At 39.1% G+C, this 18,637-nt stretch overlaps 1 protein-coding gene across 3 annotated transcripts in view; it reads right to left on the bottom strand.

Annotated features, from left to right (window-relative positions):
- Positions 1–18,637, bottom strand: part of BDNF (brain-derived neurotrophic factor) — a 55,397-nt gene that overhangs the window by 33,622 nt on the left and 3,138 nt on the right. The window contains exon 1 of one of the 3 annotated variants that reach the window (XM_006753949.2): positions 527–838. The exons of the other annotated variants lie outside the window; for them this stretch is intronic. The gene's annotated coding sequence lies outside the window, so the exon portion shown is untranslated. Of the gene's footprint in view, positions 1–526; positions 839–18,637 lie in introns of those variants that run through there. 3 annotated transcript variants of the gene reach the window in all.

Genomic DNA, 18,637 nt, shown 5'->3' with positions numbered 1-18,637 from the left:
CTAACCCCCCCCTGGGGGAACCCCAAGTCCCGCGCCCTAGCCTAGGCGGAAACCCCGGCAGTGCGCGCGGGGGCGGAAGGGAGCGGGTGCAAATTCGGCGCCCTGGGGTCTGGCTCTCCTCGCCGCAAACTCCCTCCGCCCCATCCCAGCACCCAAGTTCTGCGGGAGAGGGCGTGCGCTTCCCGGCCACAGACACACCTTCCCGCACCGCGAAGCTTGCCAACGCGAGCACACAATGAAAGCGCACAGAGCAGGGGGACTCTTGGTTTACTCCGCTGCCGTACGCACGCCGGCTTAACCGGAGTTCGCGCACTGACCTCTCCGGAGTTTGCCTAATAGGAATTCAATCAAGATAATAACGGTATTCCTTATTCATGAACGCCCCCAGATAACGTTACACCAAGTTACTTGCTCCAGCCAGGAAGCCAAGGCAATGACAAACCTCACTAAAGCCACATGCTTTCTAGCCGACAAAACAGGAAACAAACAAACAAAATACGGAAAGAGAAAAATAGAAGAAACCCACCTTTTCAGTCACTACTTGTCAAAGTAAACATCAAGGCAGCTGCTCTGGGGAAGACTTCCGTCCCAAAACTCCCAGACTATTTTTTTTTTCACGTTCCCTTTCGTTAAAAAGAAGGGGGGGGGGGGCAAGTCTTTGGTGCCCGGTCTGTACTCCTTCTGTTCTGCAGCAAAGAAGTTAAATTATTGATAGTGGAAATTGCATGGCGGAGGTAATACTCGCACCCCCTGAGCGAGGAGCTCCATTTGATCTCGGCCGAGGCAGGGAGATTTCATGCTAGCTCGCCGGGGGGAGCGGCAGCGCCAGCAGCCCTCGCGGCGGTGAATGGGAAAGTGGGTGGGAGTCCACGAGAGGGCTCCACGGTGCCTTGACGTGCGCTGTCATATGATACCTCCGCTGCCTCGAAATAGACACTCTAGTGCACGAATTACCAGAATCAAAATTCAGCGCATTTAAAATGATACATCTTTTATTAGAAGAGTTCCGTTCCAGGCATTGCATGGTTTTGCAGATGTTTTCACTTCCCTCCATAGCAAACTTACACACATAAACCAACCCTTTTCATGATGAACCTGGGCAGCAAAGATAAAAAGCCTTCTGTTTTAAGGGGGTGGTGGGGGGTGGGGAAGGAGGGAGCAATTGGCTCAGTTGATCCTCCTCTCGCCCATCCCCTCCCCCTAGCTTTTCTGCTAGCAAACAGTCTTTCCGGTTCATATTTGCCAGTGGCCCAGACCCTTGGAGAGAATGAAAGTGGCTGGGTTCCAAGGACCGTTTTCAATTTGCCATTGGACCGAACGCTGTCAAGCGTCTACACAGGTTCTTGCATTAAAGCTGAATTTTCTTCCCATTAGTTCGACCTTACACACGAGGACAGACCTTAAATTTCAGAACAAGGAACCAGGGGGCAGTGCTTAACTTGGAGTCATTGGACCTGCTCCCAGCAGAAAGATCACCTGGGAGCCTGTTAAAATGCAGATTTCTCTTCCAGACAAGGTGATTTACTAGGGGCGGGGCAGGGTCCAGGGATTAGATTGAACAAGAACCCCCAAACAATTAAGATGCAGAAAATCTGAGGTCACACTTTAAGAAATACTCTTTCTTAAAGGATACAAATTGGAGTCAGAGGAATCTCCCCCACCCTCCACACTGAGGTAGGCAGTTTTGTGTGTATGTGCATTTTTCTGTACTCTCAAAGAGGTTTGACCTAATAATTGCTGTAAGAATTTCCCGAAACACTCCAACCTTAATTTGGGGAAAGGGAAAGATTTATAAACAGTTTCCTTTCCTGGACCCTCTTGCGGTTATCGAGAATGTGCTGTTGAACCGAATATATAATGTTAATATATACTCAGTTCAGTTTACCTAAGGGTTTACAGTTAACAAAATGAGTTCACTTTTATTAGCTGTTTTAAAGCGTCTAACGACCAGTGACAGAAAATATTATTCTCATTTTATAAACCAAGAACCAGAAGCTCAGTGTCACGAAGAAAAAAAAAAAAGTGCCCAAGTTCACACGACAAAATGCCAATGAACTCAGGAACTCCAGCTAGAACATCCCCACTCCAAAATAAGCGAAGCTCCTTGGAAGTGTTATCAGGAGGTGTGATCATTCAGAGCATCTTGGCAAATTGTTGGACTGAATAGTCAAATTATTCAAATATATGCATATTCTTAGAGTGTTACACATTTAGCTTTGCACCTCTGTCAACTTGACCGAACACATGACCAATACAAACAGCCCTACTGCACAGATGGTGATGTTTTTTGGGGAACAGTCAATGGATGTGAAATATGCGGGCTATCCAGAAGCAATAAAGGACAGAGGGCATGAAGCTGGGCTTGCCCCCCTCAAAGAACCTCTATATTGATTCCCAGCGGTGTGGGCTGAAGGCAGACACAATTTCTTTTAGTATTGCAAAGACCATTTAAGAGGCTAGCTTTATAAGTAAATAAAAAATAGTTGTACTACTTTATAAAATACAGGAAGAGTCCTACCCTAAACTTTGTTTTTTATTAAACTTTATGATAGCTTCAAACCGATGCTTACTTTCCAACTTTAAGTTTGCTTGGAAATGAGTTCTTTCCCCAGGTTTTTAAGTTCAGTTGCAATTTACTCCCTTCCTGAAAAATATCTGGCAAGTGGACATCAGGAATCTTAGCAGCCTTGTCAATGCTGCTCAGTTAGAAGTGATGACAAATCTTTTACCTTTCAATTCACATTGCCACAGCTGCATTTCTGCTGAAGAAGAAGGGAAAAAAAGTGTTCTCATTTCTGAGACTCTGGTTGTGTCTGTGGTCAATCTTCTTATTTCTACTTTCCCTTGACATTATTCAAATAAATGTTTGTATCTTTACTTTCCAGTGTGTGGTGCAGTTTCACTGAGGAAAAGGCAGAGGAGTCAGAAGTAGCAGGAATATTTAGGAAAAAAATAAAAGACCAAATGCCAATTTAGATAAACCTCCTGATGAATCAGACCTCTTGACACTTCTGAGCACTTACAAACTTTGAGTTGTAATTATAGTGTTTTACCAGACTTAAAACACTTGCCGTAAAAGTGCATCTTAAATGCAAAAGCAATGATATCAAGATGAGCTAAAGTTGTACCAGTGCCTTTCATGGAGTTCTAAATGTTTTTATTTGTTTAATTCAGGTAACATCTAGAGCAGTGCTTCTCAACCTTGGCTGCACATTAGAATCACCTGGGAATCCTTTTAAAATCCTGATTTCTGGGCCTCATCCTTCGGAAATTCTGTTTCTTTGTTACTAATGTTGTAGCCTCACCCCATAACAAAGAAACAATTTCCAAAGGATGAGGCCCAGAAATCAGGATTTTAAAAAGATTCCCAGGTGATTCTAATGTGCAGCCAAGGTTGAGAACCACTGATCTAGAGTGTTCGAGGTGAAGGGTCAAACTTTTTACAAGTTTTTTTTTTTTTTTTTTCCATTGTGATCGAGAGTGATTCTGAGGAAAAGCTTCACTGCTTGAAAGGAAAATGCTCCCTACTTCACTTTGGGGGCTTAAAATTAATTTTGAATTTTGACCTTTTCTTATTTTTTATTATGGTCTAATACTATGCTAACCCAGTGTTCTAGAAAGACAAAGTTCAGGATGAAACGTGAATTCCCATCGATTCTTGTCAGGAAATATATACTTATCTTCATTATCCAAGTGGGAACAGGGGCAGTAAGCTCAGATTTGACATTGACATACTTTTTTCTATTAATAATTTTAATTGGCTGAGGTCAGTTTCAGTATCACTATAAGCATCTATGTTTAATTATGTTTATTTACGCTTCCTAGTTACGGCTGCCTTCAGTCTCCTTGCAAAACAAAAGAAAAAAGAGTTGCCTGGAATCAAATTAATTGACCTCAAAACTGCTGAAAATTGGAGTAAGTAATTAGCATAAGGAAAATAATAAGCAAACAGAAAACTCTCCTGCTAAGCAGAGTGACAAAGGTATTTTCAAATTCATGCTGGATGATGTCAAAGGCCCAATCCAACACTGAGCTATGTCGCTCACAATCCTCCAAATTATGAAGTGAGGCCTGTCCTGAGAAAAATCTCAAGGGAGAAATCATATTCCTGTTCATTAGATGGCACCATCACGTGAGGTGTACTCCTCCACAAGCTTTCAATGTAGCATAAGGACAGCTCCATGGCATCTTCAGATGTGTCCAAATTGGTCAACACCTGTTACAGGAACAATGTAACCAGGCATGGCCATTACTTACAAACAAAAGAAAGGAACCACAGTGAGACCATGTTAGAAGGGCCAAGATTAGGAGAAAAGAACAAGAAGATCAAAAATCGGTCCCATCTGGGAGTAATAGTGAGTTGGGTCAAGAAATTCAGCACAAAAACCATTACAAAACAACTGAGACGAACCCCCAAACACATGAGAGTCATCAACTTGTAACCCTCCACAGTACCAGATTTCCCTGAGAACATTTAAAAATTAATGATGAAGAATACATGTTGTGATGTTTCTGTAAGTATGGTCAAAAGAGATGTGATTGTGAATTTAGGACAAAAGTTAGAGCTGACAATGATAAATGATTGTGGTATTTGTTGGTTTTACTGGGAGAAAATACATGGAAAGAATTAGGAAGTTTAAACCAAAGGGTTTCAGGATATTGAAACAGATTATAAGGAGTAGATTATCTTATTTTTGAAAGCCAACTATTGAGGTTGTGTGATGATTGGGGTGAGAGATTTTCTCACATTAAATTTGTATTCTTCATGGGGAAAGCTAGAAAGGTTTGCAAAAAGATAATTTAGAAAAAAATAATAACTGAAATTCCCAAAGTCATATTATAGAATCACATTAAGAATTCGGCCTATTTTTATGTGATTCTGAATCTACACAGTGCCTACCTTCCTTTTTTTCTTAGATCTTTAATTTTTAGAGAGAGGGGAAGAAAGAGGAGGAGAGAGAGAAACATCAATACACTGGGGCCCTAACTTACGAGTGTCCCGACTAACGAGTTTTTTGAGATACCAGCTGTCTCTCCGCCGATTTTTTGCATTGAGTTGACAGAGTAATTTGAGTTAAGGAGCTCCTTAATGAGCTCTGTCTCAGAACGAATTAAACTCATAAGTCAAGGCCCCACTGTACATCGATCAGGCTGCCTCCAGAATGCCCCACCCTGGGCATTGAACCCACAATTGGGGCATGTGCCCCAAACCGGGAATCGAACTGGCAATCCTTCCATGCACAGGGTGTTGCCCAACCAACTGAGCCACACGGCAATGTAGTGCCTATCTTTGATGGTCTTTTTGATGAAGGACCTGGGCAGGATGTGCGACTGGCTCTCTTGTGCAAGTCTCCTAGATAGCACAGCCATGGTGGAATTAAAATCTCCAATAGCATATGTGTGGTAGCAGGGATCAGCCTTTAGATTTGTCTGGCATTCAGAACCATTTGGAAACATCTGAAACTCTTGACTTTTTCAATGGCAGTTTACTTTCAGTTTAATACCTTCATAATTATAGTCCTTCAGGTGATGAAAACTTGCTGAGTACCGTACAGCCAGACACTATTCTATGGACAATGATACAGGCAGATGAATAAAATACATTTCAACTCTTTAGGGCCTCAAATTCTAGAATATAAGATTAGTTTTTTAATCCACTTGGGCCACTTGTCAATTAAAGGTAGGAATTTTGTTTTGTTTTGTTTTGTTTTGCCATGGGTTTGGAAGATGAGCATCAGCATGCCCCTAGTGGCCAGGGGATAGTAGTGATGGGCAAGAAACTTGTTCCCACACCTGGAAAGGTCCACCACCTTGATCAGGGTTCTAACTATCCTTGGTTAGTAATGTTTTACAGAAATAGACAAAGGATAAAGGGGCGGGGGTGTGGGGGGTGTGGAAGGACTAGAAGGGAGAAAATGAGACAGTTCAGGCAAATAACTTTTTCTGAGTATGATTAGGTAGACATAAAACAGTAGATTCAGAAGAGATCTTAAGAGATTATCTCCTCTTCCTCACTACTCATGGGCCTATCATTGCAGATCAGGGAAGTAGCCTACTCATCCATTTTCTGAGGACCTTTCTAAGAATCCAGCAATTCTAGTGCTTGGAAGTTCCCACTTGTAACACATTTTTGTTCTTGTTGTAATTTATATCTTATTACATTTCATCCAACCTTAGTGAAGATGGAGAACAGCTGCTTACTAACCTCCTTGTGTTATTAAGTCACCACTCAGACTTTTCTCATAGCAAGAAATCGGATCTCACAACCTTTCTTCATAAACTCCAACTTCCAATGCATTAATCTTTCCCTTGGTCTACCCTGGATTTCCTCCAAGATCTCCATATTCTCCTGAAAATGTGGAGTCCCAAACTAGACATATGTGTGAAATTATCCAGGGCTCAGGAAACATGGGAGTCATGAATTATCTGAACACAGCTGTTGGGAAAAACTAAAGGGAAGATTCAATCAGATGGACAAATCCTCTTGCAACCTGGAGACAAAAGTGGTTGTTTCATAAAAAGATGAGCCTTTATGTCAAAGTTGTATCTTCTAACCTTAGTATTTGGAGGAAGCATTTTTCAAATAAACAGATCTTGATTCGGACATTTGCATTTACTTCTTTTACTTGCAATAAAATTGCTTAAGAACAAGTGATTTTTCTGTACTCCACTTAACTTCTCAAGTTGTGGGCCTTTAATTGTTAAATTGGATAGTATTTATTTTCATACAATTTTAATATAATTTGATATAATTTTGTTAGTGTTTATTTTGATGCATAATTTATTTCAGAAGGTAAGGTCTACAAAAAGTTTGAACTTTTTTCCTAACTTCAACCTTTGCCTCTCTCTTTATTTTTCCACACAAAACCTAATTAGAATGGTGTAAGACTAAGTTGAGGGACATAAAAGAAAATTATTGTAAACTGCATGATACCGAGCATTAAATTTACCTGATTATTTCACTTGTCAGCTATAGCTCCATTATGATCTCACAATCCAAAGTGACCAAAGAGTTTGGGCCTTCTAATTCTTGATAGCCTAGCTCAGTGGTCAGCAAACTGCAGCTCACGAGCCACATGCGGCTCTTTGGCTCCTTGAGTGTAGCCACAAAATTTCATTCGCATTGTACGTGTGCGACTGCACGTGGTATTTTGTGGAAGAGCCACAGTCAAGGGGCTGCAGTTTGCCGACCACTGGCCTAGCTGAAAGCATGGGATCAGCAGAAATGCCATTCCCACTACTCATGGCTGCCTGTTTAGGACATGCTTAGGGCATTCAATGGTAATTGAAAAATCAAGCAGGTAGTTCCAAGAAGAATTAGGCCAGACATGGAACAAAATCAGCACTCCAAAAAGATACTGGGTAAGAGAGGAGAACATTTACTTCCCCTTAATAATATTATTTTGAGAAATTGTCAAGGGATTCTGAGACCAAAAGTAGACCAAGAGTGTTTGCCATAAGTAGGCACTTTTGGATCCTTAGTCTACCAGTGCAGGGCACCACAGAGTGGTGAGTCTAGCTGGACCTCAGAAAGGGTGATGTCGATGCAGATGGACAGGACAAATATAATGCTTCATAAAGTTGAGGACAGAGAGATAGAGAGATGGGGTAAAATGGGAAATGAATGGGGGAGCACCTGCATTTAAATTCCAAGACATCCCTTCCACCTCCTTTCAACCCTCTCCCCCGCCCCCCCATCCTACTAGGCATGCTCAGTGGTTGAGCATTGACCTATGATCCAGGAAGTATAGTTCAATTCCTGGTCAGGACACATGCCCAGGTTGTGGGCTCAAGCCCCAATGGGAGGCAGCTGATCAATGATTCTCTCTCATCATTGATGTTTCTATCTCTCTCTCCCTCTCCTTCCTCTCTGAAATCAATAAAAATATATTTTAAAAAATTTTTTCTTAAGTCACTGTGTATATGTAATCAGGGAAACTCATTTTTCTCTGTTTGGACAGTTGTCATGACCTGGGAGAGGGGACAATGTATGTGAGGTGAGCGTGTATATGGCCAGATATCAAATTTTGGAAGTCAGATGTTGATTCTATCATACAAATTAAAAATATTTTTGGGATGTAAATTCAGACCACAGTCAGCTTTCCTCAAGACAACCTTCATGTTGAATTAGAAAAATGAAGACCCCAAACTTTATTACCAGTTTCATACTTCATGCAAATGTGGGTTAACATTGAGAATCTTTTATATCATAAGTACAGTTTTCCTGGAAGCCTTGGGGAGAGTGAGCCAATACTATCATACATTATGACTTTTCTAATAAAAAAGTCATATATTTCTAACCTCTTTAGTTTAAAAAAGTGTTTTCAGGATAGACAACTGAAGTTAAGTTGCATTGCTCATTGCTTTATGTCTATACTGAATGCTAATTTGAATTATCATTGTCACATAATAAACATATTCTTATGGCATTACAACCAGATTGTGGATGTTGATCATCTTAGAACTACTTAGCAAGCCAAATTTCCATTGCCTTCCATTTTATCTGCACAAAAAACTAATTAAAGTAAAAATAAGTTGAATTCCATTAAAGAGAATCATGCTAACTCACCTACATGATACTAATTTATCTGAAAAAATATCTAGAAGTTTGACATATTCTTGACTATTTGCTTGACTAATTACCAATTTGTTCTAATATTATTTTTTTGTAATTTATAGTTATTATTTATGTGAAGAACATAAAAGTATCTAATTTACCCTCCAATTAATTGATGTTTAAAAGGACACAACTTCAAAACAGTAATTAATAATATAAATTAATCATAAAAGTGGAATTATATGTATGGATATCATATGAAGAACAAAGAAATAGACTTGAAGAATATTTTTTGGAAAGTGACATGGGTTAAAAATATATAAAGTTTAAATTAGTAAATATTTCCTAACATTTTTAAGACTAGTTATTTTAATAAGTATAATTACTTTTAGAATGCCTCCCTTCTTTCTTGATCTTTTTGAAAGAAATAAATAAATTTTTTTGTTTTGTTTTTTTAGGGGAAGAAAAGAGGAAGCTACAAGAATTTTGTTACTGAAAAATAAATAAAGCCGTTGTCAAATATCAGGTAAGAATCTAGAACCAAATGAAGTAAGTCAAAACACAGAGAATAGTAAAGGAATTAATGAAAACTTGAAATTTCAATTAATCTTAGCAAATGTCTCAAAAATCATTAAGTAACTATGGAGAGTTGAGGAACTTTATGATTAGTTTTGTCCTATCATTTTGAAATTAATGTTTTTTAGCATGCTGTTGACATTTTGTTAATTATGCTTACAGTTTAGTAATTAATCCAAGTTAAATACAAAACACTTTATTTTGAAAATCAAAATACTTAAAGTCTTGTACAGACTGTCCATTATTTTCTTAGTAGTGACCCAGTGCACAGATTTGCACACATTGAAAGGAAATTAATTAGAAGGTGGCCGGTGGGGCAGGACTGGGCGAGATGAGCCAGACAGGCCCTGGAGCCAACCTCCTGTGGTCCTTCCCCAGATCTGTGAAACGAGAGGGGTCTCTCCAGCAGGTGGAGTCCCTGGGCCTGGCCTGCAGGGATCAGGCCGAAACCAGCTTTCTGTCATCCCCCGAGGGGTCCTGGAGTGCTAGAGGGCACTCAGCAAAGTTGCTGTTGTACAGGCTGTGTACAACAAAGGCAAGTATGCAGTAAACCAGATTTGGGGTCAACAGTGCCCCAGCAAAAACATAACCCACGGGGTCGAAGGTGGAATCATGTGGCCCTCTGAGGAATCAGGGTCCCTCCTCTCTAATTTTGGGGTGAGTCACCCAAGAACCGTCTCTGCCAAGTCACTGCAGCTCAGCAGCTCCTGCGTTGAGCTTCTGCCCCCTGATGGTCAGTACGTGTTGTAGCGACCAGTGAGAAGGTCGGACACTTAGCATATTAGCCTTTTATATATTGAGGCCCATTGTACGAAGAGATTCATGCAATAGGCCTTCCCTTCCCCTGGCTGCTGGCACCCGTTTTCCTCAGGCACAGGACCCAGGCCTTTGCTGTTCTGGCCAAAACCTTCAGTCTTTGCTCCGCCCTTTGCGCCTACGTATGCAAATTAACCACCATCTTTGTTGGGTTAATTTGCATACTCTCCTGATTGGCTGGTGAGTGTAGCAGAGGGATGGTCAATTTACATGTTTGTCTATTATTAGGTAAGATATTTTATTGGAAAACAGAAGAAATATCAATGTAATATGATTTTAAGGCCCATATTGTAGTCAATAGTAGTCAAGAGAATTTGGGTCCTCATTTAAACTCTATTATTTTCTGGCCATGTGACCTGGGCAAGTCATTTCACTAGCCCAAGCTTGTTCACATAGACACTATAAGTTCCATAGACATGGTGGTTGAAGTTGAGAGATCTTCACTGCTGTTCACCTCAGTTAATCAATAAAATGAGGGCAGTGGGCTATTAGCTATAACCACTTGTCAAGTCTGGCAGTACATTCAGACCTTAGCTCAGAAAGAACAGATGACCCAGGTGATTTTAGTGCACCAGGATGACCAATGAGCTAGATCATCTCTAAGGTGCTTTTTGCTATGTAAATTTGGACTCCTTTCAGGAACTGCATATCATCTGGTAAACTAAACTTGGATCTTATGTAATTATTTCCCCTAAAGTTAGAGCCTCAAGCCAAGGTAAGGATTCATACTCTTCTTTGATTCTTTACATGACTTTGGCAGTTCTGCAAACATCACTGACTTGTGCTATCCAAGACTTACCAGTATGCATCCACTCCCTCATTTAAAACCACATCTTTCTAGGATTTGCTTTCCAGGAGGGAGATGGATGACATTTATTGGGAAGATGCCCAAGTAGATATGTAACTCCCTTACCCAGACTATGTCCCAGCTTAGTTTCTAGAGTTGGTGTTCTGAGTTCTGAGTTGATGCAAATATACAAAGGACCCAGACACCAATTCTTGGCATTCTCCCAAATGAGATGCTATTTCCAGAGAAGTTCCAAGTTTGGAGTGGAGTCTTCTAAGGAAGAACATTGAATTGCACAAGGAAATCCAATAAACATTTTAGTCCCCAGCAGGGACTGTGAACCTTGTAATTATGTTTAGCTTTGTGCTTGTCCAGCCTCTTCTTGTCCATATCTGTAAACAACATGTTAGCTTTGGAGATTTGTCATTCACTGTGTTTTTGGAGAGGGCGTTCCTCACAGCATCTGCAGTGCTATAGTCACTAACAATTTGAAAAGGCAAATTTATGAAATGGTCTCTAAACTCTCTGAATCCTAATGTAAACAATTTATAACATTTCTTACTCAATAACTCCCAGGAGTCAATTAACTTGGAACTGCCCTAAACAAGTTAAGAAAGGAATTAGACATTATCCATTGGGTTGATAAAATAAAGTGGAAGGAAGAATGTGCAGGTGAAGAGTTTCAGATACTAATCTTTCTCTTCAGTGAGTATATATTTATTTCTGAACAATTCTCTTTCCTGCTAGTGTTTTAAACATGTCAACAATGATCATAATCACAGCCAAGATCACACAGGGATTTATAGATTCACTTACTGATTAAAAGAAAGGGGTTTGCAATATACGGACCTGAGTCAAGCTTTGCAACTTATTGGCTCTGCTAATTTAGGAATAGTTAATTTATTAACAGATGCCTCTGTTTCCTTATCTTTAAAATGGGAATAAAAATAATCTCTGCCTAGAAAGACTGTTGTGAGGGTTCAATTAACTATGAAAATGTAGAATGCTCACCACAATGAACTCAATAAAGTTAGATTTTATTATTCATTTATTTGACCCATACAAAACATTTTAAATATTGTCACTCTCTCAATTTTGTGACTGTGAAAATGGAGCTTCAAAAATTATAGGTGACAATTAGTGGTTTGAAAGTCTTTCATTAGGTAGCAAAGATTCAGTATAATTCTAAAACAGCACTTGTGGCCACTAATTTTGAGATTCTCAGCTATCTCATAGGGTTGTGGTGAAGATCTTGTAACAAAATGCATGTGCAAACCTAAAAATGAGAAACCCAAATCAAACCTGTGAGGTAGCTATTAGAGAGGGAGACCTGATTTTGTAATGGACTTTGGAACCAGAAAACTTTAGGTTGAACTTTAACTTTTCCAATTAATATTTGCTATATAATTTTGGGTAAATTACTTAAACTCTCTGAGCTCCAGTTTCCTTATTTATACAGTTAGAATATAATCTATCTCAGAGAGCTGCTTTGGGGTTTAATTAATATATGTCAAATGCAAAGCAAAGAACTTGGTGCTGGGCAAATGCAAAATAAATGTTATCTCATTCCATCATAATTTGCATATATTTCATAGTATAATAATGACAAAAATGATGTCTTTAATCGTCTGTTGAGGTTAGTGAAGTCATGCCAGATATCTATGGTAAGGTTCACTGAGTTAATGAGCAGAGTCTGAATTTTTCTATTTTTCAATAGAGTGATGGATTTCTAAGGCAGTGCTAATAGTAAAAGTATAAACATTAGAGTAATAGCAAGTTCAGTCAATATAAACATGTCTATTATACCCTACCCAATTCATCACTCAGTTTGTTCTCCACTTGGCAACTTGTTTAATGGCAAGTGAGTGTTAAAAGTTTTTTTTTTTTTCAAATGCCAGTTTCCTTTTACCCAGAAGGGAAACTCAATGGCCAATTCCAAAAGGTAACAAGAGACTAAATGAACATTTCTGAACCTATGCTATGTTAACAAGCTCCCCTACCCAAGTGTTCTGTTGTCAAATATGTTTGGGAAACTAAATAGCAGTTGTAGATTTTGTCACCAATAGAAATTACAGACATCTTCATGTCACATATCAGTTGTTATAGATATTTTAAAATATAATGATGCTTATCACCACTTACAAATCATAATTTTACCTTTAGAGAGCATTTAAAAAGCACTAAATTATTGTCACATAGTATACCATTTTTATATTTTGAGTGTATTTCAATATAATTGGCTCCTTTTATAATCTTATTCTTTATTTTTATTTAGAAACAGGATTCTGAGAAGGGTTTACACAGACTTGACCAGACTGCCAAGAGTGGAGTCCCTGGTACAAAAGTGGTTACAAAGCCCATGTTAACATTCCCCAAGGAGAAAAATAACAAGGCCATTCTGAAACACTGATTATGGGAGTTGGGGGATAAAGAAGTTCCAAATGGAGGAGATAAAAGCAGAAGAAACCATTGTTTTCTACCAGACTAACCAGGACCATAACGAACATGGACAGTAGAGATCAGTCTCAATGGACAAATGCCCCCTGAGGAATGCTCACAGAAGGACTCTTCAATTCAAAAACCCAATATAAACGTTAACCCTATTTTGGTTTCCTTTTTATGTCTCTGCTTAATTTTCTTCACAGTCTCTCTCTTTTCCATTCACTCAGTCTGCAATATCCTATTCAAAAGGCTTTCGGTATTTGTGGAGCCTCTCTCTAGTCACCCAATTTGCGTATTTCTTCCCACAGTCACTTTATTACCTCTAGAGTGTAGGTAGTTGATATTTTTTCTTGAAGCTGGAGATAAGGTAAATCAGTTCTAACTCCTTGTGGTTCTGATGTGTTCGGAATTTAGCATATTCTGAAGAAATATCTAGATTCCGTAACATTCTAACATGCACTCTGAGCACAAAGATCACAGAGCATTTTTTTTTCCCTGCTCTTTAGGGCAATCGATTAGATTTCCCTTTTCCAGTGTGAGAAGATTTTGGAGTGCATTGAACTCAGAGGTTAAAAATTAGCAGAGCACCCTCTGTCTCCTGTGGTAATCCAGAAAATGCCCACGACTGGTCAAAATGTCTCATCTAGGCCACATGTATCTCCTAACTTCAGACTGAGCTGTTAAATTCAGAGGTCACATGTTGCTAAACTGCTGGGGTTTTTTTTAGAAACTAGACTAGCTTTTTATTTTTAAATTAATTATTTGAAATATATTTTGCCATTTGTCTAAAATAGAATCCAAGAATGATGTCTGTCATGCCTAGTACATCAGAAGTTATTTTAAATATGGCATCTTTATAAAAGTCAATAGCTGCCTCATCAAAGGGCAATCATGTCCAGCGTGGGCGGCTGTGCCAATTGTTTTTGAACCACTGCAGCAATCCAGCCAATCCTAGGGAATGGCTTGCAGCCTTTCTACACCCACAGTTTCTCTTAATTATCTCCACCAGCCTGAGTTAGCTAAGGACAGATCTATAGCATTTCCTGGATGTCAAAATGACCACACACCTTCTGCAATCATTGGGCTACCAGCTACCTTTCATGTTTCTCCTGGTTGGTCTATTTAATTATCTATTATCATGTGTTTATCATGCATTATTCATGAAGCCCAGACAATTTCAGGAAGTATTATCTTTGATTTCAAAAGGAAATGACCTGAAAAATTAGAACTTCTGTTTGCACAAAGAAAGTAGGCATGTGATGGGGCAGTGGTTCTCAACCTTCTGGCCCTTTAAATACAGTTCCCCATGTTGTGACCCAGCCATAAAATTATTTTCGTTGCTACTTCATAACTGTCATGTTGCTACTATTATGAATCGTAATGTAAATATCTGATATGCAGGATGGTCTTAGGCGACCCCTGTGAAAGGGTCATTCAACCGCCAAAGAGGTCGCGACCCACAGGTTGAGAACCGCTGTGATAGGGAATCTCTCATCACTTAAAAATAGAATCTGTGGACCTTTGAGATCGTTGTTCAAGTTAAGATTTTCCAAGTCATCATTCCTCAGAACGATAGGTTCAATATCTAGATTCTCTCTATGCTGGGTTCACAAAAGCTGCTTTGATTTTTCATAATGTTTTCTTCACCAGTTGATGGCACCCCAAAATTGTAAATCATCAAAGGTTAGGATGATTTAATCCTTACATTCCACCAAGAAATAGTTAGCCATCATTTCACCCAAACTTAGGGCTAAAGTGGTATTTAGAATTTATCCTGAGATATCCTCCTTGTATGTGTGAGGAAATAGAGATTGAGAGGGATTAATTGATTTTTCTAGCTACTGACAACTAGTTGGGAGCAAAGCTTGAATTCAGGCTTTTAATCTGGTTCTCTTAAAAAAGGTAAGACTCCAGAAGCCTTCCCCCTTCTGGAGAACAGAGCAAATTAAAGGACCAATCATGACTAAGCTGTAAGCTCCACTAAAATAGGTACCACTCAGTCTTGCTCATTGCTGAATCTCCAGACTCCTGGCACATAATAGGTTGTCAATTAATGCTTATGAAATAAAATTATAAATGTTAGATTCTACAGAAAGTATACCTCTTGGGCTAATCAAACTCATGATTCCCTTAGGTGTCAGGGTATCTACCAAGATAAGCAAGATCCCAGGCATCCAAGACTGGCATCAAGTTCCAGAGGGTTCCAAGGAAACAAGTCAGCATGAATTCATGCGTCAGATATGTGCGGGGTGGTGACCTCTGAGAACCTTCCCAGCCCTCAGATTCTATGACTCACAAGTAAAAAAGTAAAGTACTTCTTGGCTTTAGCTCTTCTTATTCTCTGTGTTGTTTTGGGGTGGAATTAGTGACTGTGCCTTAGATGGTGTGTCAGCACCAGGAAGATTCCTGCCTTCTTTGACTCTCTAAGTGTGGAAGAGTGAAAGAACGGCTGCTTAAAACTTTTCATTTGGCATGCAAAATTTGGGAAACTCTTTGTAGATCATTAAAAAAAAAAAATTAAGGCAATCAAAATAGGAGGAAATAATTCCCATAACCCCCTTAGATGGCTGAACAGGGTTTGAGACATGGTCTGGAGAGAAACAGGAAGTCTTCAACATTTGAAGAAATAGATTCCAAGTCAGTCTTCACCTCTCACTGGCAATGTGTTCTTAGGCAACTCTGAACCTGAGTGTTCTCATCAGTGAAAGGTGACTGATGATTCCTGTCCCACACAATTGCTGAAGACATTAAATAAGGAAACCTGGAAAGAGCTTTCAAAGCACTCTATGCATATAAGCTATTGTTATTAGGAAATACAAATAAAATGTGCATTATAGCGGAATCCTTTACACAACTCTTTTAGAATGTTAGAAAAAGAGAGAAAAAAAGTCAATCTGAATTTTAAGAAACTCAGAATGAACACTCCAGAAATTGCCAAATGAGAATGAAGGCAGGGAGAAAGAATTAACATCTTGATTTTTGCACTGTGGGGTTTTGGGATGTTAGTCTCTATGGAACACATGTATCTTTCTCAAGAAACACTTGTTAAAGCAGTAGCTTTAACTTCCAAAGTAAAAGAAGAAAGATTTCATTTTTTAAAAAATTATGGTAACTCTTAAGCCAAAGGGGGGGAGGAAATTTTCTTTTTATTGTTCAAGAACTTAATCTTTCTCCCATAAAGGCATCCCCCCTCTCCATTTCCTTGAGATTCAATAAATGGTAAGCTCTCACTAAATGTTAATGTTTATTTTTATATATAAAGTACTACTCCCTGTTCTTTACATGGGTTATGGCATATAAATTTAAGAGACTAACTACTTGTTAAATCCACTAGGAAACACACACACACACACACACACACACACACACACTCACAGCAGTAGCAGTTCAGCAGAGAAAGATACCAGCCAAAGAAAGATAATTTGAGATACTTCTGAGGTAGCAGTTGTAAAATTAAAATAGGCAACTCATTAAATTACCCACAGAGTGAAGAGAAAGCTACAAAAATAAATATTTTTTCTGGCAAGTCAGTGCTTTTCAGAACAAATTTAGTTTTAAGCAAAATTTCAAAATCAGATGATATCAGTTCATATTCGTTAGAATCATTTAAATGGTTGGATTAGTCTGTCCTAATTAAAAGCAAAGATTAGCTTCACTGGCATTTGGTAGAAGTATATTTTATAAAAAATATGTTCAGTTAGACATCATTTTAACTGACAGATTGTAAGCAATTGGATAGAGTGAATGTTATTTGAGCAAGTTGGAGCCTGGTCTCTCAATCACAGAATTAAAAATAAAAATCTTTTGTGAGTCATGCCTCAATGCCGACTTTGTCTCGTTTTTTATTTTATTATTTATTTATTTATTTATTTGTGGCTGATCAGCTATTTTGTGGTCACCCAGGCCTTTGCCTCTCACATTGCCTGATTTGGGAGTGTTGTTTCTTACTAAAGCTTCCCCTAGAGGACAGGCCAGGAAAAGGAAAGAAGCTAAATTCAGTAGCTGCTCCTCTTATTAAGAATTTAGATCAGAGATGTGATAGGGAGAGAGTGATAGGCAAGTGAATGAAGAAGCTTATGTATGCTGGTTGATTTTAGATCTTTTAAATGTCATCTTTCCAATTTACCCTGATAGGCAATTGACAAATGATATTTTGCAAGCCAACAACAACAAAAAAACACCTTGTTTTTAAAATCCCCATTTACTGCCTTGACCATACAAAGTAGATAATATTTAAAAATAACTAGTTTCTGGTTCAGTCGAATGAAAATGTAAAGCGAGTGTCACAGTGATACCTCCCACTTATGGAGTGTCTGCTTTGCAAAGCCTTTTCAGACATTCTCGTCTATCTTCCAAAAATTGCTGTGTTGTAGGTCTTACTATCATTGACAATGAAAAAGCTATAGGCAGGGTGAATATATTTCCACCTGAATTAATACTGATATATTCCATTGGGGAAGCTAGACCAAGCCAAAATCTCACACACAGAAATATGCAAGACCAGGGGGTACAAAAGTAAGCTAGGTTACTGCTATTATTATTTTTTAGGTTAAAAATATACCCCCTCCAATTATTTCCCCATGTTCTTATCACCTTCTAATCTGCCTGATTTCAAAGAGGACTACGTATTGAAATGTCTTGCCTTCATGCTGAGAAGCTCTATGTAAATATACATAAACAGTGACTACCAGGTGCACCATTTTTAAAGTGACATCCATTTCCAGGACACTTTAGGTGAAACCATTTCATCTCACAAGTCGAGGGTGTGTGTGTGTGTGTGTGTGTGTGTGTGTGTGTGTGTGAGAGAGAGAGAGAGAGAGAGAGAGAGAGAGAGAGAGGATGACGTGACACTTTTGAGGTTTAAGTTGTTACAAATCTAGAAGTTAAAAGAATGAGACTGTTAAGCATTTTCCCTCCTTGTCTCCCAGAGACGTGAAATCTACAATTTTCTCACTTCCGCTGTCAGATAAATTGGCAAGTCGACTAAGAGGATAATATTCCCTTAAGGGTGCATTCATTCGAAACCCTAGCAACTGTATTAGGCAGCAGCGAGTATTCGCTAGCAAGGAATCTAGCGAGGAGAGGGAACTCTACAATTTAGAGTGACAGATGCTTTTTTTCTCATCCATCAAGACGCCTCAAAATGTCACAATATTTACACCTCTTCCTTGGTGAATTAGAATCCAGAGACTGGCAGACAGAAAAAGAAAGAAAGAAAAAAAAAAGATGCGACTGGTTGTCGCTTGACTGGGGAAAAGCAAGCGTTGCACCTTTAAATTCTGCCCCACCATTCCCCGAGCTCCCCCCTTCTCGGGATTTTGCAATAAATCTCCCAGTTCTGCGTTCAGCCCTGCAGATCCGTATTTAAAACAGCACCATCTGGGAAGGGTGGGTGGTGATGGTGATGCGGACTCCTTGGAGTTCCTTTGCAGCACGCTTGGAATTGCATCAGACTGATC

Source organism: Myotis davidii, unplaced genomic scaffold, assembly GCF_000327345.1.
Source record: "Myotis davidii unplaced genomic scaffold, ASM32734v1 scaffold330, whole genome shotgun sequence".
Taxonomy (NCBI): Eukaryota; Metazoa; Chordata; class Mammalia; order Chiroptera; family Vespertilionidae; genus Myotis; species Myotis davidii.
The sequence above is the reverse complement of the archived record's forward strand: the minus strand, read 5'-3'. Positions and strand labels throughout refer to the sequence as shown.